This window comes from Podarcis vaucheri (genome assembly GCF_965113315.1).
Source record: "Podarcis vaucheri genome assembly, chromosome: 12".
In the NCBI taxonomy this organism is placed as follows: Eukaryota; Metazoa; Chordata; class Lepidosauria; order Squamata; family Lacertidae; genus Podarcis; species Podarcis vaucheri.
The window spans coordinates 37,799,455-37,823,508 of record NC_138750.1 but is presented as its reverse complement, the minus strand read 5'-3'; the positions used below and the strand labels follow the sequence as shown (position 1 = coordinate 37,823,508).

General features: G+C 44.0%; 1 protein-coding gene and 1 long non-coding RNA gene across 17 annotated transcripts in view; one reads left to right on the top strand and one right to left on the bottom strand.

Moving 5' to 3' along the window:
* LOC309515908 overlaps positions 1-24,054 on the bottom strand; it is a 304,876-nt gene that overhangs the window by 78,155 nt on the left and 202,667 nt on the right. Inside the window, exons 11-12 of one of the 11 annotated variants that reach the window (XR_014212714.1) lie at positions 19,600-19,697; positions 8,609-8,686 (exon numbers count right to left, since the gene is read on the bottom strand). The exons of the other annotated variants lie outside the window; for them this stretch is intronic. This is a non-coding gene — a long non-coding RNA (uncharacterized lncRNA). Of the gene's footprint in view, positions 1-8,608; positions 8,687-19,599; positions 19,698-24,054 lie in introns of those variants that run through there. 11 annotated transcript variants of the gene reach the window in all.
* CDK14 (cyclin dependent kinase 14) overlaps positions 1-24,054 on the top strand; it is a 241,054-nt gene that overhangs the window by 202,152 nt on the left and 14,848 nt on the right. The window contains exon 15 of one of the 6 annotated variants that reach the window (XM_082194167.1): positions 23,515-23,711. The exons of the other annotated variants lie outside the window; for them this stretch is intronic. The gene's annotated coding sequence lies outside the window, so the exon portion shown is untranslated. Of the gene's footprint in view, positions 1-23,514; positions 23,712-24,054 lie in introns of those variants that run through there. 6 annotated transcript variants of the gene reach the window in all.

Sequence of the window (24,054 nt, the reverse complement as noted above, 5' to 3'; positions counted from 1 at the left end):
GAAGGCTCTTGCCCACCTCCCAACATGAGAACCTGAGACATGTAACACCTCTGTCTTTTAAGGATTCCTCTTCAGTTTATTGGCCCACATCCATCCCATCACTGCCTCCAAGCACTGATCTCACACCTCAACTGTCTCTCCAGAGTCAGATGGAACAGAATGATAGAGGTGGATGTCATCTGCATATTGATGACATTTGACTCCAAATCTCCTGGTGACAGCTTCCAGAGAATTCATATGAATGTTAAATAGCATGGGTGACAAGATACCACAAGATAATTTCCATGGGGTTGAACTGAAACAGAAACCCCTCATGACTACTTTATGGAAGTGGCCCTGGAAGTATAGGAGTGGAACCACTGAAGCAGTGCTTGAAAAAAATCTAAAATGCATTTTTCAAGCCTAAATGCTGTGGGAAGGTATTTGTCTCTGTATCTGTATGGGTGACCATGCCCACTTTCGCCTTGGCCACACCCATCACTGCCATGTGGTGCCTGGAAGGCTGACAAAGACAAAACGTTGCCATCAGGCCAGAACAGTTTCCCAACCCTTAGACACAGGGAAATATACACATGCTTAAAGGGGTCAGTCAACAGCACACAAAGCTGTCATATGAATGAGTGTTTCTTCTAATGATATTTCATTCAGCTTTGACTGTTACAAATGCTACACTCTCTTACCATGTATTTTTCTTCTTAATGGAATCTAGATGGTGAGCTGCTAATTCTGTGGTATGCCATTTGCTATTACACTGAATATGCCTAGTGCATTTGGGAGGAAATGAAAATTTTGTAGCAGAATAGGTAGAGAGGGAGTTCCCTTTTTTTGGCATCCTAGACATCCAAGAATTGAATTTTATTTTTCAGGAGAAAATGCTTCTAACATTCTCCAAATTATACTCCACTTGCAACATCACTGAAGATTTTATTCCCTCTTTAGAACCAATCTTTAATTATATGTTTGTGAGGATTAAAAATAAATAAATCTGAGGGGTTTTTTGTATCTGCACAATAAAAGAAAAATAAATAAACACCCCTGCACTCTGTGGGTATATTGATCTGTTCAAACACAAGTGTTTGAAATGGCCTTGCCTGAACTCATATAATTTCCAACTAATTTCAGATTTGGGCAGTAAGAGCAGATGGATAAGAACAAATGCATTTATCATATAAATATGTAGTAAGTTAGATACAACTTATTCCCCAACTATGCAGAAAGGATGGCTTGCCAATCTTTTGAATATTAATACCAGTTGTATCCTGTTTATATTCTCCACTCCGTGATACAAAACAATTATATAATGGGTAAAATTTGGCAATCTCTGCTTTTTTAAAAGCAACCTTTTCCTCTCCCCCCCCCCACGTACCTCTTTCTGTCTAGTTTCTCTGAAGGTTACCAAGGAGGAGGCCAGTAATAAGAAAAAAGGGGAAAGGAGCTTAAAAAAAATGCTGTGGAAAAGAAAATTAAAAGAAAACTGGAATGAATGCTTCACTTGTTGGCTATTACCACAATTACCATACCTTAGAAAATATGCAAGGAATAGTTAATTATGACTAAATGAGCTCTTTTTAAAGTCCATGGCAGGCCCCAGGATCCAACTGTCAGTACTGTGAAACATATTGAATTGGAAGGCTGGTCTCCCTGTCAGCCAGTAGGATGGTCTGCCTGAATAAAACAGACAGTGAAAAGATATCTGGTTTAGAGTAGCCTCAGACAAGGGAAACACGTACAGCATTTGCATACTTTTCCTGCAAAGGGGTTTAATCCTAAGAAAGAAGGAGATTTCTGTATTGTCAGCCAGGGCTTTGTTCGGAATGAAGAGTAGAAGGAAATCTGATGAAGGGGTCTTTCTGAAAGCTTTGCTCTCAGCCTTGAGGTTGTCCTAGCAAAGTTATATATTTGCAGATTGTTTACATACTATTGTCTGCTTTAAGGTCTCCTATATTCAAAAGGCTCAAAGTAGTCTCTTCTGCTTGCACAAAAACAGGGGTTTTGTATGGTAAAAATGACTTGCACTCCAAAGCTGAAACAAGTTCTTTTTTACTATGTATGCAAAACACCCTCATTCTCATCAGTCAAACTCAAACAACCCAAAATATTTGAAAGACTGGAAAAAGAAAGCAGAAACCACATCCTGTATCATATATCTGCTATAGAAGTCTATACTTAATATGTTTTATAGTTTGTAGCTTTTGGCAAAAATTGGCAAACTAAAATTAATCTCTCTGTGTGAGAAATGCATGTGAGAAAAACATATTTTTTAAAGTTTTAACTGCATTGCAACTAGAGTGCCTGGCTCCAAAATTTTAGCTGTGAAGACTTTGTTCAGTTGCTTGCTGTGATTCTTAAATTAACGATACACTTTCAATATTTTGGATACCAGATTGGACAAATAACTCTTATTCTTCATATTATTATGAAATATAACTCAGATCCTTCCCCTACGTGTACCACAAAAACTGCAAATAGTCTTAATGGTCTAAATTTTTATAGTCTGTGGCCCTCTCCATCAGATACTTTGTATTATCCTTGAATGAAGGCAATATTGCCAACAGTAAGACAAAAAAGGCTTGAAATGCAAAAGTGTATGTATGTAGAGATACCTGTAAGCAAAGGTTGTACTTTTTGCATATCATAAAGTCATAGAATTTTAGAGTTGGAAGGGACCCCAAAGTCTAGTCCAACCCCCTGCAATGCTTGAATCTCAACTAAAGCATCCATTATAAATGACCGTTCAATCTCTGCTTAAAAACCTCCAATAAAGGAAAGTCACCACCTGCCAAGGGAGGTCATTCCACTGTCAAACAGTTCTTACTGTCAGAAAGTTATTCCTGATGCTTAGTCAGAATATCCTTTCTTGTAGCTTGAATCCATTGGGTTTGGATTCTACCTTCCGCAGCAGGAAAAAACAAGCTTGCTCTATCTTTCCCATGTGACAGCCATTTAGATATTTAAAGATTGCTATCATATGCTTGGTTTCCAGACCCTTTATCATCTTGGTCGCCCTCTCTGCCCATGTTCCAGCTTGTCAATATCCTTCTTAAATTGAACTGGACACAGTACTCTAGGTGTGATCTGACCAAGGCAGAATAGAGCAGGGCTATTACTTCCCTTGAACTGGACACAAAACACTCCCTCTCCCCATAAACTATACTGTAACTAAGATTTTAAAACTTGTTTGTTAGGTACTAGCATTAAACACATTATTAAGCTGTTATCTATTATTTATGTGGATTTATAATAAACATTTATATTTATGTAATAATGCCTAATACATAAGTCAGCGTAATAACAAATACAACATGCATTTGGGGAGATGTTAAACATCTGTGTTTGTTTCCAGCAGCTAGTAAGTACATTTAATATAGATGGGGTTTTTTGCAGAGTATTTTAAAAATATGGCTACAAACTGGTTGCTCCATTACATGGATAAAATATATTGATTCAGTAGGGATCTTGTGTCAGGAAATAGGCTTCATAAATCTAATGAGAATGTCAATAAAAACCCAAATAATGTTTGATCTGTATTGCCTGAATTTTCAGAGGGGGTTCTACAAAAAAAATATCTATATACCCCAGCAAAAAAGAGAATGCCCTCTTGTAAATCAGCACATGCCTTTAAAGCTAGTATTCAGAAGACAGATACAAAATAGTTGGTTCTCAAGGGGGATGGGATGACATGCCAAAATGACCCAGTTTGAAACATTTGTTTTAATGGTTTGGAGAAGCTTGTGGATGAAATTGTATTAAATGTTCGAAAAAGTAGTTAGACTCTAGCATCTATGGTTTGAATAATCCTTAAAAACAGTTGAGGTTTTCTTCATTAATTTTTTTGTGCAGGGAGGAGACTTTTAGGCTAGAAACGTAGACATATTTACCTAGAATAAGTTCCATAAAATTCAGTGGGACTACCTTCTGAGTAGGCATGTATAGAATGGTAGTGTTAATCACTGTTTAGAAATTATCCCTTGCTAGATGAGATGAACTTTCCCCTCATCCCTAAGCACATTTTTAGTGTGAGAAGCATGTCAGAATATGGGGGGACTAAATATACTTCTTTTGTTGCTGAGCTTGTCAAGCACACCACTGTGTTCTCTTTCCCACCAGGAAGGTCAAACCGCTGGGGGCCATTCTATTTTCTGACATGATCCCTACTGTCTGTCCATGCTGTCTGACAGATTGAAACAGTTGTCTGTGTCACTGTGCTTTCAATGCTTTCTAAATGCTTCATTTTCTATGAAAGAAGTAAAATATGTAAGCGACAAGAGGAGAAAATGGCAGAGGAGCCACAGCCTCTCCTCTATTTTCCCATTTTTGTACTTAACCAGTCAAAACCTTATTTTTTCAGTGTCCAAGATGATGATAACTAGTTCACGTGTATTAGGTTGAGTCTTTTGAAAGATATGGTAATAAAACGATTAAATATGCAGTGTTTCAATAGTTAAAGTGAAATAGGGGGCTTCTTTTGTTCACTTACATTTCAGTTTTATATATTTTGATTTGAGGTATGTATAAAGCCTGAAGAAATTAGTGCTGTGCTGAGCCTTGAATACTCTCTAGATAATTGAACTAATTAAATCTTTACCAACATTAACACAACTCCAGCATTCCTCGGACAGTGGTTAATTATTGCAGGAACATGGCAAGCTTCAGCTAAACAGATGAAAATAGAGTCCTGTGGAATGGTTATTGAGTTTATTCTTTATTCATCTTTTGATAAGGTTTAATTAAAACTGCCTCTCTCCATTGTGGTAAGAATGAATGTGCTTGTTTTCTTAGTGAAAGCCGAATTATTCCCTTCAACCATGGTTCAGCAATCAAAGCTGCTTCAAAGTTTTGGGTTATACTGTAGCTGTGGAGATATAATTGCTGAAACTCTCTATGAAGGCTTTATTCTTTCTTGTGTTTCTTTATTTTTATTTTTATTTAATTTACTTTCAAGAATTACAACATCCTTTTCCAGCTGCAGTTAAATTTTCCAAATGTTGATTATATATACATGGTGAAAGCTCAGAATGGAGTAATTAAAAAACAAACATACAAAATATTTATTTAAGCTCTCCCCTGACAAAATAGTAAGAGGTCATTATTTTAAAATTGTAGTTGCAACTGGTATTTTTTTTAACTTGGCATCATTTAAGCAAAAATCCTACACTTGTTCAGAAGCTAGACTTTAAGATGAAAAAAAATGACTGTGTTTTTAGTGGCAATGAAGGACAGGAATAGTGACTCTTTACATAGGCATACCAGGCAATGATTCATTTTAAAGCAAAAGTGCTAAAAGTATTGATGCCTTGCCAGTTTATAAAAAAAGCAAAATTCACTACCTCTCCAGATATTCAGTTCCGTTTGCTACCCACAGATACACAACTTCATTTTTGAAAACTTATTTTATTGTGTGTGTTTTTAAAAAAACAGTACAATAAAGCTATTGTTAAGAAACTTACTATTCATGTCCTATTATGTCAAGATGGGGGGTGGAACCATATTTCTACCTTAAAAGTCAACAACAGAATGTGTAGATGTGCCCAACACCTGTAAGTGTGCAAGTAGTTGGTTATATGAACAGTTTGTGAATCACTGTCCATGCTAGGCTGTGGGAATCAGGCTAGAGTGAGTTAGGAGCCCAGAGCTGAGAGTTAGGGCTGGAGAACAATTTGAAAAGATGGCAAACCAGAAGGCAGAACTGGTAGAATATGCCAGGAGTTGGCATCAAGAAGCAATCTGGATTGGGAGGCAAACCAAAAGGCAGGGCCAATGGACAAGCCCAGAGTCATAAAGAACAAGGCAAGAAACAGAAGTCACACTAGAGCTTAGATAGGAACTGTTGCTTGACTAAATCACCACTGAGTCAGGAAATCCTCTTATATTTTGTCTTGCCCATTAGTAGCCAATGACCAGCCTGGGAAAGATCAGTCTGGAAAATTCGCCCCTGAGAAGCTAGAGTGACACTTCTTGCCAGGAGCAGTTCCTGACAATCATACAGGTACCCATTCCTTTGTGTGCTAACACTTCACCAGATCCTCCAAGCTGGAAGGCAAGAAGATGGGAAGTAATGCTTCTTCCTGACCCAATACTACCCTTCATGCCAGTGAGCATTCTGATAACCTGGTGTAGTGAATGCATCACCTATGATGGTTCTTGCCCTTTGGAAGTAGTTCTTCAGTATTCTGGCCCACACAAGCTCAAGTGATAGGACTATAGCATTATGTAAACTACTAGGCACAGGATATTGGAGCTGTAATTTTGGTGCAGCAAATCTATATTCCTCTAGTGACTGACTGACTGACTATTCCTCTAGGCCTCCAAGCAGTGCGTAATGGCATTTGATTGCAGCCTTGGTCTAGTTATGAAAATTTAAATATCTGCTTCTAAACGTGTCAGGCAGCCTGATTGGAAGGTTGTCCCATCTCCAAGTCTTGTTTGTGATGTCTGAGCTTCAATGACCTATTTAGGTATGTGTGCTGTTACTGGTCCTGTGTAACTTTTTTAAGGTACACATAGGTTTTCCTAAAGGGGAAGATCATGTCTCTCACAGACTTGCGTCAGGAGAAGGATGCGAGAGGAGATAGGTTGAACACCCTCATGCTGCAGTTCTGATCTGGATCGGAGCCCTCACAACTTTCCTATAGTGCTATATTAGTTGATCATGAGCAGGTATCATGAGCAGCTTGTTACATTTCTATATTAAGTGAAGCAAAATCACTGGAAAGAGAAAAGCCAAGTACAGTAAATAGAAATGTTCATCCGGGGTAGATACTCTAATCAGTATTAGATACCCAGAGGCTTTTTTCTAATGTAATTTTCTATTTTTGTAAAGATTGTTTTTCCCCCTGGATACCCTTTGCTGTAATTATATTGAACACTTAAACAGGGAGAAAAGAGCAGATGTAGCATTTTTTCTTGGTAAGTACTGCAGTAACCTTGCATCTTAAAGAAACCCTATTTTCTTTTAGGAGGGTGGGGAGGCTCTGTAGATGTATAGCTATCATAAAGAAGAAATATCCTTCCACCAGTTTTTATCCTTCTAATAGTACTGACACTAGCTCAGTTTGCGCATAATGCTAAGCCAGACCTTGACTTAGTGGAAGCATGTGGGTTCTGGAGAGGAAACCACAACTGCTTTGCTTCTCGTCTGGTCCTGCTGCTGCTGTGCTGCAGTGAGCTAAACCATGGTTTGGCTTGGCCCTGTCATCTGAAACAAGTTTGGCAAATCATGAACTGTAAGCCATGGTTTGGCTTAGCATTGCATGAGAACAGGGTCACTGGTTTCATTTGTAGTTTGTGTTGATTAATACCTGTTTGACTGATACTATGCCATCCTTAAGCAAAAACACTGCTGGATTGAAATTAAGAGGGAGAACTGCTGAACCATACAAGTATGTAGCTAATTCAATCAGAGAAGCATGAGAGAGGGTGAGAATGGCTAATTGTGTAGGGCAGCTTTGTCATTATTTTTGCTCTGAAATGGTCGGAAGCAGCCTGGGTTTCTGATGCCATCTCACTGGATTTGGCAGCATTTGGCTTTAACCCAAAAGAGAAAATGGAGTGTATACGTTTCCAGCAGGGTCCTGTTGCTCTTGCACAGAATGGTTAACAGTGACATTAGTAGACAGAATGACCATTCCCCTAGTCTTCCTTTAAGCAGATCCTTTTAAATGTATTATTGGGTGGATGGCCCATTACTTTGGGGTGCTAACTACCTTTTCCCCCCCTCATAGTTATATATAGACTACATTGTTTTCACTGGAATTTCATTTCATCCCATTCTTTATTTTGTACTTATGTCCGGAATTAATTGTTTTGACCTTACCTAAAAGTGGAATGGCAGTTACAGCCCGGCATATCCATGCCGCCATCACCCAGCCTCTCCTTGCCAGGCTCCAACAGCCAACGGAAGACATAACAACCTCTCCCACTGGCTGTGGGAATTCAAATTGGCCAGTTATAGGCAGGTGTGGAAGCAGGGATTCAGAATGGTGGAGCTGATAGGGACTCCCGAAGGAGTCCTCACTGAAGGAGTCCTCACTGAGGTCCCCTCCCCTGGCTTAAAACAGACCCACCTCCTCACCCTGCACCGCAGTTGCCTTTTTGATCTCCCTCCGTTCCTTAACTCATGGTTGCATCATTTCATTATAATAATAATAATAATTTATTACGGCCGTAGGCCCATACAGATAAAAACAAGACATAAATAACAGCTTGTGCACGTGGGAAAAAACAGCCGCTAAAACACTACTATAACAATAAAATACTATAAGCTGGAATGGCATACTACGCCTTAATTAGCTTGTGGTGCTCCTTGGCAACGCTTTTGGGTAAGGACAGCGACCAGGAACCTAGCCACTTTCAGGGTCGTATGGGTATCCTTATCCTGCAAGATTTGGGCAAGGTGGAATTTTGGTGGGGTACCCTCTAGTTTCTGTATGATTGACCCAACAAATTTGCCCGTGGCACATTGAATAAGGGGCAAGTGAACATAATGTGCTGAAGCGACTCCGGCGTCTCCTTATCACATTCGCACATGGCGGAGGCTTGGCCCTTTGAGAATCTATGTCTCAGGACATGGAGGGAAAAACGTTAAACCTCGCTTTGGTGAAGGCCAGCCCATCATTTCATTTGTGTGTGATATCTTGTTCGACTTTGCTATGGGTTGCTTCGGTATCAGTATTCACTATATCAGTCTCTCTTGGAAACAGCATAATACCAGGTAGATGTTTTCTGAAACTGAACCATATATATGTTTGTGTAGTGATTTTTAAATACTAAAAAGGGTCCGAGCAAGTAAATTTAGAGTATATTTCAACATTGAATCCCCCCATCAAATTTACTTCAGAATTCAAGCTTATTAGGGCCCTAAGAAATAATATTGTTGCATAGTTGCTACAAATAGAATGTGAAATTGGGACATGGAGCATGTGGTGTTCTTGATCATGTTAGGGCCTGTCTGCTTCATTTGCAAGCACAGCAGTTTAAAATATGTCTGTCGTAAAGCTCAGTTCTTCTCTGAAATGTAGCTTTGCATGCATCTAAGGGTTCTCCCTGCCCCCCATGCAGTCCTTGCATGAATGTAGGTTAAGTCTGACCACCTATGCTGGATGTATATTACTATGAACATGGTTGCTATAGGCACTTGCTCCTTGAAACTCGGGACAGGCTGCATATTTCTCATGCAAGTAGCCAATAGCTATGAATAAAATTAATCTATCCCACTTTACGACATATTTGTTCTTTTGACCTCCCAAACCTGGAATGCTCTGCTGCACACCGAGCAATAGAATATGCCTTTCGGATATGGTCTGTGAATTATCCCACCTCAAACTTTAGTGTTACTTCTCTGCAGAATTTGAATGTTGATGCATGTTTATAGAGGTGTTTGTGTTAAGAACCAAGAACCTCAAGGTCTATGGCTGAGTCTTGCTCTATGAGCTGCCTGTGTCTGTTTCTCCTGCTCAGCCTTGTACATATACAGAAAGGAATGAGATTTGTAACATTAGTCCCTGCAATTGGCAGGCAGCATGGATCACCTGGACTGCCCAGAGCTGATATAAATACAGGTAAGGGATTTCTGCCCTCAACTGTTTAACAAACCAGTACCCTCTGCCTGCTGTACTTCAGACGCATGCACCAATCCCTTGCGCCTGTATCAAACCTTGGGACCGTAGAGCTGGAGAACATAACTATCAATAGGTTTGCATTCGGGTGTGACTTTCCATGATCCTGGGATGGCCCAATTCTTTGGACTTTTAAAAACATTAATTCACAAAAGCACCGTTAGCTTGCCCTTTCTGAAAAGCTAGTTGCATTCTCTTCAGTTGGTGTTTCAGCTACTAATACAAAAAGCCATCCACTGGGGGCTACCAATTGCATCTAGAGTGTTGAGGGAGAGGAGGGATGTTATCCAATTTTTCCCTGCCCATATCCCCTCTTGCCACTCTTTGCAGCAGATATTGATCAATTTTCTTCTAAAACACGCTTCATAAGTAGTCACAAGCTTAAAAAAAAACAAAACAGTAAAATAGTGTTTCAAACAGCAGCAATTCACAATAAGCCTGAGATCTTAGCAAATTTTAGTCCAGTAGTGGCCATCCATCTTTACCGGGGAAGGAAGAGGGCATCAGAGGCAACCTTCAGTGGGAAATCAGTGCAGTTGGGCGGGGAGGTAGCTAATTGCAAGCATGTGCTTAAAAGAACATGTGTAATATAACATGTAGTTTGACCTTCTGTTTACCCAGTAATACATGTGTTCATAATAACGTATTCAGATTTTAGGATGCTGAATACACTAGTAACTCATACGTAATTCTTCTCTACTGATTCTAGAAGAATCAGAATGCTTCAAATACAGTGTTGAACAATAAGCCCTTTTACATCTTTAACCACTTTCAAATGTATTTTTAATCCATTAACAAACTTCCTAATACAGCATTAAATCTACATCTTCAAATAGATTTGCCTGCCTTTCACAATCTTTTGTATTCACTTTATTCCGTACCTTCCATTTTTGGTTCCTTTCCTTGACCTTAGCATACAAATGTGTAATGGGAGAAAAAATGATTGACTCACAGAACAGGGGTCTGCAGTGTAGTGATTTCATGCTCAGTTGTTGGCTAACAAGCTGCCATAGTTTCATTTAGTGAAGCCCAGTTGCAAAAGATGAAGGATTGTGTAAGGCCCAGCTGCCAAGGTTACAGAACAGACTGCTTAAAGGACTTCAAGGTTCCAAGTGTGAGGGGAATTGTCTCTGCCCAGCAGGTATGGAATAGATTTAGACAGAGTCTGTTGTGCACAAGATGCTGACTGGCCTAAGCAATTCATAAATCCCCACCAAAATTACAACATTCTCCTCCCATTTCGCTGTGTACATACTTAACCCTTACACAGCTGTTCTGGAATAGCTTGTCTTTCAAAATAGGCATGAAATATAAAAAAGCTGTTTCTACATACTTTGTGGTAATAGGTTGAGGTATTGATCCATGATAGAACCTGGCGTAACCAAATGCATGCATGTACTACTTTACTGATATAGCTTTATATTTGAAAAGAAAAAGGCAGTCCTTTTAATTACCCAAATAGCTTGATAGTCAAGGGCCTCTCAGACTTTCTAAGCCCCAGGCTTACTTGGCAGGGCTAAACATTTCTGAGGCCCATGAATCAATATGGTGGTGGAGGGGTAGAGCCAGTAATATATATAGGAGGAAATTGGCGTAATCAGTTGCTAATTACTGATATCCTTTTATATTGACAGTTAATAATTCTTGGGAAATTGTTAGATTCACTGCTAAATTTCATTGTGGCAGGGAATTCCATAGTTCAGCTTTTCTCAGGCTGAATACAGACATGCTCTCTGGAGGTATTGTGACTCAGCCTTCCCATTTTAGGCAAAATTTATTGATTCGGCACATATCTCTCAGCCTCAGATCTGCTACCAGGTTTCAAATTTCCAGTGTTTCCAGCCTTTCTTTGTCTTCTTTCCTCTACCACCACCTCTTTAAAAGCACATGGTTTTTTTAGCTGAAAAATCCATATCTGGGAAGATTTCAGTTAGTTATCTGCTTCTGTCATTTAAATCCAAGGGAAATATTGTTTATTTACAATGTTTGAAAGGATTTCACAAAGTTAAATCATCCATCCTTCCAATTCCTGAATTATATACTGTAATATAACTGGATGATGCAACTGGCATCTACTATTAAATTAAACATAGAGAATAGTTGTAACAGGCTATTTCTATCTGTGTCAAAAAGGTGTCATAGTGGTTAATTAAGTTGTTTTGCAGTTTTTAGCTCCAAGGTTTCTCTATGCATTTCATTAGCACTTACTATTCAAACACTGCATATACAGATCTGTCTTTAAGTAATATAGACTAAATTGTACAGTCTTTTTATATACCGTATGGCCTGAATACAGTGGTACCTCAGGTTAAGAACTTAATTTGTTTTGGAGGTCCGTTCTTAACCTGAGGTACCACTTTAGCTAATGGGGCCTCCTGCACCGCTGCACAATTTCTGTTTTCATCCTGAAGCAAAGTTCTTAAGCCAAGGTACTATTTCTGGGTTAGCGGGGTCTGTAACCTGAAGTGTCTGTAACCCGAGGTACCACTGTATGGGCCTCATTTTTTCCCCAAATTCCGACCATGAAAAGCGACCTTACAAAAATTGGCTTTTACGATATCTCTGCTGAAACAGACATACGGTAAAACGGAACAGGTGTGAGTGCCTGCGGAATTCTAAGAGAGCGGCTTATATTCAGGTATTGTCTTTTTTTCTTTCCCCCTCTTGAAGTCTAAAGATGTGGCTAATATTCGGGCCAATACGGTAATCTTTCTTCTGCTGTGCATTAAATTCATCATAGCTGATACATTTTCCTTAATTTTGTGGAACTAGGTAATATTTTTGCTTTTATTCTGTTGTTGCCTTATAATTCCTATTCATAAGGAATTCCTATTGTCTTCTCACTTCCCACTTCAAAATTTACTTTAGAATCATATCATTGCTGTCAGGGGTTCAGGAGCAGAGACGCAGAGAAGGAAGGAAACAGAGAGCGAGGGGGAGGAATCCGAAGGGAGAATGAGTGATGATGACGACCCGAGATCTCCAAGCCTAAGCAGTGAGTCAGAGGACTCCCAAAAGGGAGCCCCAGTGAGCAGAGCAAGGGGGGGATCCGGGGGGACACCCCAGGAGGAAGGGAACAGAGGAGATTCAGAGAGCAGCAGCTGGAAGTCGGGACCCACGCTCATAACTGAGAGCGGCAGCAGCTGGAAGTCGGGACCCACGCTCAAGACTGAGAGCAGCAGGGAGGAAGGTAGCCAGGCATCGGGTTCCGGAGGCTGTCAGCAGGAGGGAGGGCACGAGTCAGGGGTGGTCACGCCCTCCTCAGAGAGCGAGGCAACGGTTAAGAGGAAGGCAGGGAGTTGGGCGCGCGCGCCAAGTTCAAATGCAGAGGAAGCTGGCGCAGCAAGCAGCCCGGAGAGGGAGCCGGGTCCCAAAGCCCGCCGAAAGGAGGAGGAAGGAAGTGGGGGGTCTTCAGCGTCGGAGGAGTCTAGGAGGGAGGAGACTAGGAGGAGCAGTGGGACCCAGAGACGCAGGGAGAGGCGTAGGAGGTGGAGCAAGGCTAGGGTATTAAGCTGGTGCACAGGGGGCGGAGAGTCAGACGAGACTTCGTCGACCTAGAATGGAAGGTGTAGAGCTGCACGCTGCAGTTCGGACATGAAACTTGTAACTCAATAAAGACTCTTATAAAGTGAACGTTGGCTAGCGTGGTCCGGTGTGAGCTGGGACCTGGTGGCAGCTCTGACAGTAAGTCTCGTCTCCCCTACAAAGAAGTTCCAGGCGCCTGAAACACCGCAGCGGGAGAAGGCGCAGCGAGGGGTGAAGAGGGGTGCCTGGACTCAAGCTCACAAAATCGGCAGGCATGACGGCTGAACAGCGAATCGCAAATCTGCAAGAGGCAGTGACACAATTAAACACAGAGATATTAGCATCCCGAAAGAGGGAGGAGGAAGCAGCGCTCGCCTACAGAGATCTCCAAGCCAGGTTTGAAGCGTTTGCCAAGCAGGTACAAACGGGACCCAAGCCGGAGGGAGTTGGGTTGGCAAGGAGATCAGGCGGTCTTGTGCAGCATTTTGATGGGAACCTGCAACAGTACCCCAATTTTCGAGCAGATGTACTGTGTGCACTGCAACTGCTGGCAAAGGACTTTAGAGATGAGGAAGAGAAGGTGGGGTTTATCCTATCCCATTTGCATGGAGATGCTAAAGCTTGGCTGCGCAATTTGTGGAGGGATAAGGATCCAGCGCTTCAAAGGGCGGATGCCTTCATCAAAGCGATGGATGCATGCTTTTTATCTAGCATAGATGTGGATCTTGCGCGACGGGAGATACATGGACTTAAACAAGGCAGGGCCACGGTACGACAGTACCACGCACGCTTTTTCGCACTCGTCAGCGCTTTAGAATGGGACCGAGATTCGCCTCCAGTAAGAGATCTCTTCTGGGAGGGTCTCAGCAACCCAGTTAAGGACGAAATTGCGAGAGGGGAGAGACCCAAGAGCACGCAGGAGGTGGTCCAGAGGGCGCTATCTGCGGGAGTGCGGCTAGAAGAACGCCCATGGGCCAGGGAGGAGGGGCGTAGTGGGCGCGAAGCAGCGAGAAGTTTTTCCTTCGTTCCCAGAGAAGCAGAGCGTGCGCAATCCACGCCTCCGCCAGGAGGGGGAGCAGAACCTATGGAGGTGGGAGGTGCCAGGGCTCAGTCAGCAACCAGAGCCCTAGCACCAGGAGCAGGCAAATCTAAGACTCCTAGAGGGACCCGGAAGTGCTACATCTGCGAAAGTCCGCAACACTTGGCGAAAGAGTGTCCCCAGAGGAGCCTGAAGCACACTGCAGCCGCTGCTAAAGTGGAGACAGCTACACAGCACAAAGAACCTCTGCAGGGAAACGACGATGTCTGGCTGGAGACGGAAGTACTGGGGCCCAGCCAGACGTATCAGTGAAGCAGTCCCCAGAGATCTTGCAACCCACAGACCCCCTCCCGCCCAAACCGGTCGTGCAACTGACCGCATCGCTCCAGCTGCCCAATGGACTCACAATAGACGTCCCGATCACTGTGGACTCTGGGAGTAATGCAGATTTTATGGCGCAGGATTTTGTGAAGCGACACGCTATACAGCTACTGCCTGCCACTCTGCCCCTGCAAGTCGTCACGGTGGATGGGAGAGAGTTACTAGGGGGGCAAGTGGTGCAGCAAACGCCGCCAATGGTGATGCGATTAGGTAACCACAGAGAAGTCATCAGCTTTAATGTCACTCAGTTGTCGGACACTCCCATCGTCTTGGGCATGAGCTGGCTGGACAGGCACAGTCCGACACTGGCGTGGTACCAGAGACAGCTGATCTTCGGTTCTTCTTATTGCGCTGAACACTGCATTATACCCAGAAGGGAGGGGGAAGAGGAAGAATCGCAACTACAGTTGGGGACGCTGCACACAGTTCCCCACAAATACGCGGACTTTTTGGAGGTCTTCTGCGAGAAGGAGGCGGACAAGCTACCCCCTCACCGGCCATATGACTGCAAGATTGACCTCCTGCCAGGGGCGACGCTGCCTAAGGGGAGGCTATACTCCATGTCTGAGGACGAAATGCAGGAACTCAAACAGTTCATTGATCATAATCTGGAGCGTGGCTTCATCAGAGAGTCCAAGGCAGTGGGGGGCAGTCCCGTTTTCTTCGTGAAAAAGAAAGACACGCCCCAAAAAAGACTCGTTGTGGACTACCGCCTCTTGAACCAGATGACCAAGCCGTCTGATTACCCCATGCCCAGGATTGACGACCTCCTCGCGACGGTGCGCAAGGGACGCGTGTTCACCAAGTTGGACCTACGAGGGGCGTACAATCTCATCCGCATACGGGAGGGCGATGAGTGGAAAACGGCCATGTTCACGCCCCTGGGCACCTACGAGTACAGAGTTATGCCCTTTGGATTACAAAATGGCTCTCACTGTTTTCAAGCTTTCATGCATCACGTATTGGCGGGGCTCCTCTACAAGAAGTGCGTCTGCTTCCTGGATGACATCCTGATATTCTCTGAATCGCAGCAAGCTCACGACCAAGACGTGAGGGAGGTGCTGAGGAGGTTGCAACAACATAGACTGTACGCCAAGCTAGAGAAGTGCCAGTTCGACACGACGGAGGTGGATTTCCTGGGATACAAGTTGTCGGACAAGGGACTAGCCATGGACAGCACCAAGGTTCGCGCGGTGTTGGATTGGAAGAGCCCGCGAAACCGGAAGGAGGTACAGCGGTTTGTTGGCTTTGCCAACTTCTATCGCAAATTTATCAAGGGGTTCGCGATGCAGACGGCGGCCATTACGGACACGCTCAGCTCCAAGAAAAAGAAATTCATCTGGACGGAGCAGGCGGAGCAGTCCTTTCAAGCGCTCAAGCGTCTCTTCGCGTCGGAAAAGCAACTGCTGCATATCGACCCCAGTAAACCGTTGAGGGTAGAGACAGATGCGTCAGACAGAGCCGTGGGAGCCGTCCTGCTGCAGCGAGACCCGCAGGGGGTCTGGAGGCCGGGAGCGTTCTACTCCAGGAAGCTCAGCAAGTCGGAGCAGAACTACACCATCTGGGACAGGGAGTTGCTGGCCATTCATGCAGCGTTCAAGGCATGGAGGCATTTCCTGATCGGCGCCAAGCATACAGTGCAGGTTTGCACGGACCACAAAAATCTGGAGCACTGGCGCACGGCGCAGTTCCTGAACCAGAGGCAGATACGTTGGGCAGAGTTCTTTGCGGACTTCGATTTCCGAATAGAGTACGTCCCAGGAGACACCAACATCATGGCGGATGCACTGTCCCGGAAACCGCAATACCTAGAAGAGGTGACGCCAGCGGCGGCCATGCACATCTTCGCACCGACGGCGTGGGCGTGTGCCTCAGCTACGGTAGACCTGGATGCGGTGCGGCATGCGTTGCGGGACGACTCATTCGCGCAAGAGAAGATGGCAGAAGTGCACAGAGGCACGGCTAACACAGACGAGTTCCAGGTGCGGGACGGCTTGCTCCTACATAAAGGGGCCGTCTATGTGCCTGGAGACGAACTTCGAGCCAAGGTACTGCAACAGTTGCACGACGCACCCACGGCCGGTCACTTTGGCACAGAAAAAACGGTGGAATTAGTCGCGAGAGACTTCTGGTGGCCCAGGCTGAGAGGGGAGGTCGCGGACTACGTCGCGAGGTGCGACACCTGCCAGAGGGCCAAGCCGGTACACAGACCGCCGGCGGGACTGTTAGAACCGCTGCAAACGCCGTTTGAACCGTGGGAGAGGGTGGCCCTAGACTTTGTCACGGATTTACCCAGCTCGAGGGGCAAGACAGCTGTACTAGTGGTGGTGGACTTGTTCACCAAGATGGCACATTTCATTCCGTGTGCGAAGGTGGCCACGGCGGAACAAACCGCCAAACTGTTCATAGATCACGTGTTCAAAGTGCATGGTCTGCCGCGGTCTATACTGTCCGACCGCGGACGCCAGTTCATCTCGAATTTCTGGCAGAAGCTGATGGGTTTTCTACATGTCAAGGTCAATCTGGCATCGGCAAGACACCCGCAGACCAACGGGCAAGCAGAGAGGGTCAATGCCATCATGCAGCAGTACCTGAGATGCTATGCCAATCAACAGCCTGCGACGTGGGTGGATTACCTGCCGCTCGCCGAGTTCGCTTACAACAACACGAAGCACGTGTCCACAGGGGTGACGCCGTTCTTCGCCAACAATGGGAGGAATCCCAGAACCTTCCCGGGACTGGAGAGAGTGGGGGAAGGAGAACCACAGACGGCGGACGCGTTCGCGTCAGAGTTGCAGGCGGTCCACGATCAACTCAGACGGCAGCTGGAGCTAGCTAAGCACGCCTACAAGGTGCAAGCTGACAAGCACAGGAGGGTTGGCGAAGAGATCCACGTAGGAGACTGGGTCTGGTTGGCGGCCCACGCAGTGCCGACCAGGTCACTAGCCAAGAAGAAGTTGGGGCACAAGCAAATTGGTCCGTACCAAGTCGAAGCACAGATCAACCCGGTAGCTTTCCGGCTGGCGCTGCCGGAGGGTTCCAGAATGCATCCGGTGTTCCACAGGTCGGTGCTCACTCCCTACAAGGCACCTCACAGATTCCAGGAGCCCGGGACGGCACCGAGTCCGTTCCGGGAGCGGACGGAGACGCGGGGGGTGGCGCAGCAGGACCCCATCAACGAGGTCACGGAGATTTTGGACTCCAGATGGGGGGAAGAGGGAGTCGAATACCTCCTAGCCAGAGAGGGCACCCGGGCCAGCGCCAATAGCTGGGTGCCAGACTACGCTTTGGAGGAACCCCTGCTCAAGGACGAGTTTCATGCCCTTTTCCCACACAGACCCATGCCAGCGAGCTTCTTCGACGACTGGCTGTTCACGCCCACACTTTCTTCCAGCACGTTCCATGGATTCGACTCGGACGGGGAACCCGCACTGAGCACCCGTTCCCCAGAAGGATCACCGGCGGGTTCGGCGTCAGACACCTCGTATTGGTGGGACGATCGACCAGATGAGCAATGGCGCCGGAAGTGGCTGGAGATGCCAGGTCGAGCGACCGACGCAGAGACTGACACGGACGTGTTCGGGGAGGACCTTGGGTTCGAGCACGGCGGTACAGAGATGGAAGCGGAACAGGTCAACGTCGACGACCGCGAGGAGGAAGAATCGGAGGTCTTCAGTTGGCGGCCAACCACGGGGAGCGAACTGTATCCGGCATTCCCTCCCATGATGATGGAGCACCCAGCACCCACACCTGAAAGCGGGGAGGGGGGAAGGGGGGGCTTCGAGGGGGGGATGGATGTCAGGGGTTCAGGAGCAGAGACGCAGAGAAGGAAGGAAACAGAGAGCGAGGGGGAGGAATCCGAAGGGAGAATGAGTGATGATGACGACCCGAGATCTCCAAGCCTAAGCAGTGAGTCAGAGGACTCCCAAAAGGGAGCCCCAGTGAGCAGAGCAAGGGGGGGATCCGGGGGGACACCCCAGGAGGAAGGGAACAGAGGAGATTCAGAGAGCAGCAGCTGGAAGTCGGGACCCACGCTCATAACTGAGAGCGGCAGCAGCTGGAAGTCGGGACCCACGCTCAAGACTGAGAGCAGCAGGGAGGAAGGTAGCCAGGCATCGGGTTCCGGAGGCTGTCAGCAGGAGGGAGGGCACGAGTCAGGGGTGGTCACGCCCTCCTCAGAGAGCGAGGCAACGGTTAAGAGGAAGGCAGGGAGTTGGGCGCGCGCGCCAAGTTCAAATGCAGAGGAAGCTGGCGCAGCAAGCAGCCCGGAGAGGGAGCCGGGTCCCAAAGCCCGCCGAAAGGAGGAGGAAGGAAGTGGGGGGTCTTCAGCGTCGGAGGAGTCTAGGAGGGAGGAGACTAGGAGGAGCAGTGGGACCCAGAGACGCAGGGAGAGGCGTAGGAGGTGGAGCAAGGCTAGGGTATTAAGCTGGTGCACAGGGGGCGGAGAGTCAGACGAGACTTCGTCGACCTAGAATGGAAGGTGTAGAGCTGCACGCTGCAGTTCGGACATGAAACTTGTAACTCAATAAAGACTCTTATAAAGTGAACGTTGGCTAGCGTGGTCCGGTGTGAGCTGGGACCTGGTGGCAGCTCTGACAATTGCATTTACTACAAAGGAAGACAGCAATATGAGGTAATAGTGCATTCTTTCCCACAAAAATGCACCCCTTAAGAAATTATATGGTGCTTTTTATTTACTTCTTACATTTTTCGTTCATGCATTACATTTGTATAAGTTTACTGCATCCTAGACACTTGAGAAATCAGCCTGCTGGTCTGTTCCTTTACTGATCTCTCCCCCCCCCCCCTTTTATAAGCTGCTATGGCAACATTGCTTATCAAAGGACCTTGACTCTTGAATGTATGAAATCCCAGCTGTAGAGTTTGATACACCAAAGTAACTTCCACTTGACCAAATTCATCCTATATTTAACTCTATGGGTATAAACCTTTCTGCAGGGCATAAGTTGATTCAAGACCACAATGAGAGATAGCTGCTGATCACATTCTTCCAAATCTCAAATTTCAAACAATACTTACAAATATTTAAAATGGGATAGTTCCTTCTCCTGGTTGTTAGATGAACAATTTGCAAATGACCCCCAGGGAAGTGATGTTCCACAATTTCCATATCATCCCTGTAGCAGAAGACAAAACGAGAGAACTGCTAAGCAAGCCCTGTGACATTAGAAGAAAACCCCAACATAACACTCAAGCAACTTCTGTCCCCCAGCCAGGTTCCTCTGTCTTAAAATAAGAGGGCACTGAGTTACCTAACTTGGGAAGACTGTTTTCCTTTTAGTTTTACCTGAGAAATACATTCCCCTAGCATAAGGTATGTACCTCAATTCTGATGATAAAACTTTGTTCTGTACTCTAAAAAAGTAGTGAGCTAATTCCATTTTCAATGGGAGTTGACTTACAAGTGAGAAATCTGTTTGAAACCAAGGTATGAACTGGAAGTTCTAGAAAGCACCTTTCCTTACTGTCCATATGCAAGTTGTCACTTGTCTGTATGCAAGAGGTTCCAATAATCAAGGCTGTTCCTTCCTGATAGTATTAAAAACCAGAAAACTCAAACTTTTCTTTGCCTACCCCCTGAACTAAAGCATTGAAAGCTTAAACTATGCTTATTATAGCATATATTTATCAATAGATTGCAAAGCAAATCTGCACTGAGAGTATAATGTGAATTGTTTTGAGATCATAATTATCGCAGGCCCCAACATTTCTCTCTAACTTATCACACTGTTTTATCTTGAGTAATTCAGATCCTTGGAGACTCCTTTCTTCAAAGCTTTGGAGAGGACTTTAGTGGGGTTAGATTGGTGAAAATGGACAGGTTTCAAAACTAAACTACATACCTCTGCTGTTACAGTTTTCTGTAATCCTTTTGGACACTTGCAGCTGTAAAGCATTTCATTCTTTAGAAAGCCACGTGTCTCCCAATTCAGTCACTAAATTAAACTTTTCTGCTGACTTGTGTTTATTTAAACAGCTTTGATTAAGTAATTATACTAGTTTGCCTGTCATGGTTTCATTGGTCTCCTATAGCCCCTGGAGGGGGAAGGCAGAAAAAGACTGTTTATGGTCAGCTGGATGTCTTGTCCAGAGCTGCTTGTACCTGCCCAACATCAAGTACTATATTTATTAATTGAACTCTAACCTTTTCTTACCCTGAACTTTCATTATGAGCCCTTTCTTGATATTTCTGAATGTTTTTTTCTAGTCCTGCCCGTTTGCTTTAAAATATTTGTTCGTTTAAATATTTGTTATTCTCTTTACCCAAGTATTCAAAGGTGGCTTGAAGCTGCAGATTTAGAAAATGTCAGCAAACAATAAAATATATAATAGAAAACATTAAAATAAAGGCAACAAACAAAAAACAGAATGGCAGCAATTAAAACAGAACTATAATATCCACTAAGTATGTCTGATAAACACGTAATTGACCCATAAATCCTTCAGTTTTACACATGTGAAGGTTCTGTAAACCAAAACTCATTCCAAGATATTGCTACTGCACTATCTCAATGCACAATATGTCAAATCTTTTGGATTTAAACTGGTCTGGTCAGTACTTCTATATGGGTGATCATGTGGGAACCCTATGTATGCTGTCTTTGAGTTTCGTTGTGGAAGGAAGGTGTGGTATTAATTAAATATGAATGCATTGCTTTGTGTAGATTTTCAAAAACATTATTAAATATGACTTAAGAAGCTAAATGCCAAATCTCTTCCATTTGTCTTCATTACTTTTGCAAGTTGAATACAAACCTGCAAATAGAAGGAATCTTTGGATACAAAATCTGTATAGATGGCATCTCCCACTTAACAGCAAATCTGTTTAACGTTTTTCCTTAGATCATGGGTGGATAACAGTTTTCAGCCTGGAGCTGTACTCCTTTTTGGCCAAACTTTCAAGGACCACATGCCAGTTTTGTGTGAGGTCAGAGGTCAAAGTGAACCAACCAATTAATATAATTTTTGCTTTTGTACAGTAGGCAAGCTTTCACACACACTAAGAAACCCCTCTGTAGCCTCCATCCTGATGAGCAAGAGGCATTATCAGAATTCAAGGCAAAGATACTCAGGGATGGGATGTAGCCTAGGGAGAATTCCAAGAATCATATAGAGAGACCTGGAGGGCTGCATCTGGCCCCCAGGTTTGATGCCCCCCCACCCCTTCCCTAGAGCATTCCTCAGAAGTAAGAAGCTTTTCCCCTTGTGCAAATGCCTGTTGTACAAGCAGAAATATGAACTGTGATAGAGGACCTATTGTAGCACTGCATAACTTCTTGCAGAAGTTATTGACACAATCATTTATTAAACAACGCAAGCAACATCCCCCCCAAAAAAAAAACAACTTACCGTACTTATGGCTCAGTGCATCTTTTTAAAAGGCATTCACTACACTAAACAACCAGAAGTCCTACACTTCTCAGTAGAATTTGTGAGACTCAAGGAATATGAAACCATAGTTTGTTTACCTGAAGCTAGCTAATGATCCTCTTTTGATATTTCTAAATTACTTACATTTGGGGCACAGTCTTTATGGAAGACAAACATAATGGGGCCAATGAACACAAATTCTTAGATACTTAGAGGAGTCAAGTTTGTAAAAAAGGGGGGGAAAGACAGAACTTTTCTAGTCTCAAAACCACCTAGTGATCCGAGGTTGGTGGTCTCAAAACAAAACATTTGTGAGGAAACAGATACCAATCTGCCATAGATATACATAGAGTGAAGATGTTTTAGTTTAAAAGAACAGCAGCTGAGAAACAGTTATTTGATCCCTGCTGTTTGAGGGACAAAAGAAGAGCGTTTTTGCGATCACTCATCAGTGATCCCTGTTGCAGCTTGATTCCAACAGCCGCAACAAAACCACAGATGTTATAACAACATTGCAGTAGGTGGTATTATGTTACAAATCTTATGCATAGTAGTATCAGACAGATGTATTGTTCTGTTGCTTCCAGAACTATTGCCCAAGTTTGCTGCAACAGTACAGCTAGTCTGTACATAATTTGTAAATTATGTGCCTGCATCACCTACTCTATTTATCTGAAGTAGTGCCATAACTTGCAAGTTGTGTGTGTGCTTCACACAAACAGAAGTATGAAAACTTCCATAGGGCCCTTCTGTCGGAACTATCTATTATAGAAGGTTGCATTATAGTGAGTGTGTGTTTGTGAGAGACAGACAAAGACAGAGGACAGGATTCTACTACCTGTGTTTTGTTCAGATATTGTGCACACAAAATAAAAATAAGTACTCATGTCTAATGTGCAGACCCAGTTACATACACACATTAACAGACATTTTAGGGTCTGTCCCCCCAGAAAAATCAGCTTTGAAATATGATGATTTGGAGTTAGGAAGAAGCACTTAACCCTTCCCTGCCTTCTGCTTCTGTTCCTAATTGCCCTTTCCTCAAACCACCTTTTTTTACCTGTGGGTTTCAAATGCATGTTAACAGTTCTTTTTGGAAACATGAAATAACAACACACTAAGCACTGCTTTAAAGCAAATCCATAGAACATAAATCATGTATGTATTGATTTATAGGTTCGCTGCATACAAAGCACCTGGTTTTTCTGTGACATTTTTCTCTTTCTTCCACATAATCAAATGACCAAGAATTATTTGATGTTGTTAGCACTTAACCTAGACTTTTTAATGAAATCGGTTGCTCAGTCAGCATGCCTGCCACCTATGTACACAGCCAACATATCTTTACAATATCTAGGTCCTTCTATTTGAAGGACAGTATGAAATTTTATGTTAAACGGTGGTTTGCTATCCACACATCCATTTTATTTTCTTTGAACATGGACCACAGTTAAGTGTATTGTACAACTAGGCAGTTTGATATCACTTTGATAGACACAAAGTGACCTTATATGTGCACTCCTGTGTACTCTAATCTGTGGTCTCCCATCTCCCACTCGACAGGAATTCTGAGATGTTGATGGAACCCTCCGTTTCAACAGAGCAGCTGTGCTGACCTTTAACCCTTCACACTGGTTCTGACAGCTGCCTGCCATGTGTAGAGGAAACCTCACAGACGAACATTTCTGTCCTGAAGTAAAGATTTTTAGATAAACATGCAAGCACTACTATGGATACTACTTTTAAAAATAAATAAGCTACTGAATATATAACAGCAGGATACGTAGACTGTTAAAAAATATATACACACTATTGCTAGCTCGTTTCTCGTTTCTCTGAAGAACTTTTAAATAACGAAAATTATAAACTTAAAACTGCACACCAAATGTAACCAATCTGAAATGTATTAATTTTATTAAATGAAGTTAATTGGGTGCCGCAAATATAGGCTTACGGCATTACTGGCATATATGTAGGTGAGGTGATTCAGACACTTCTAAAGCAACTGAACTTGTGTGCAGTTTTTAAATTTTAATCCAAATAATACAACCTTTTTCCAGTTGTTGTTGTGGTTTTTTTTTGGGGGGGGGGGATTAAAACACA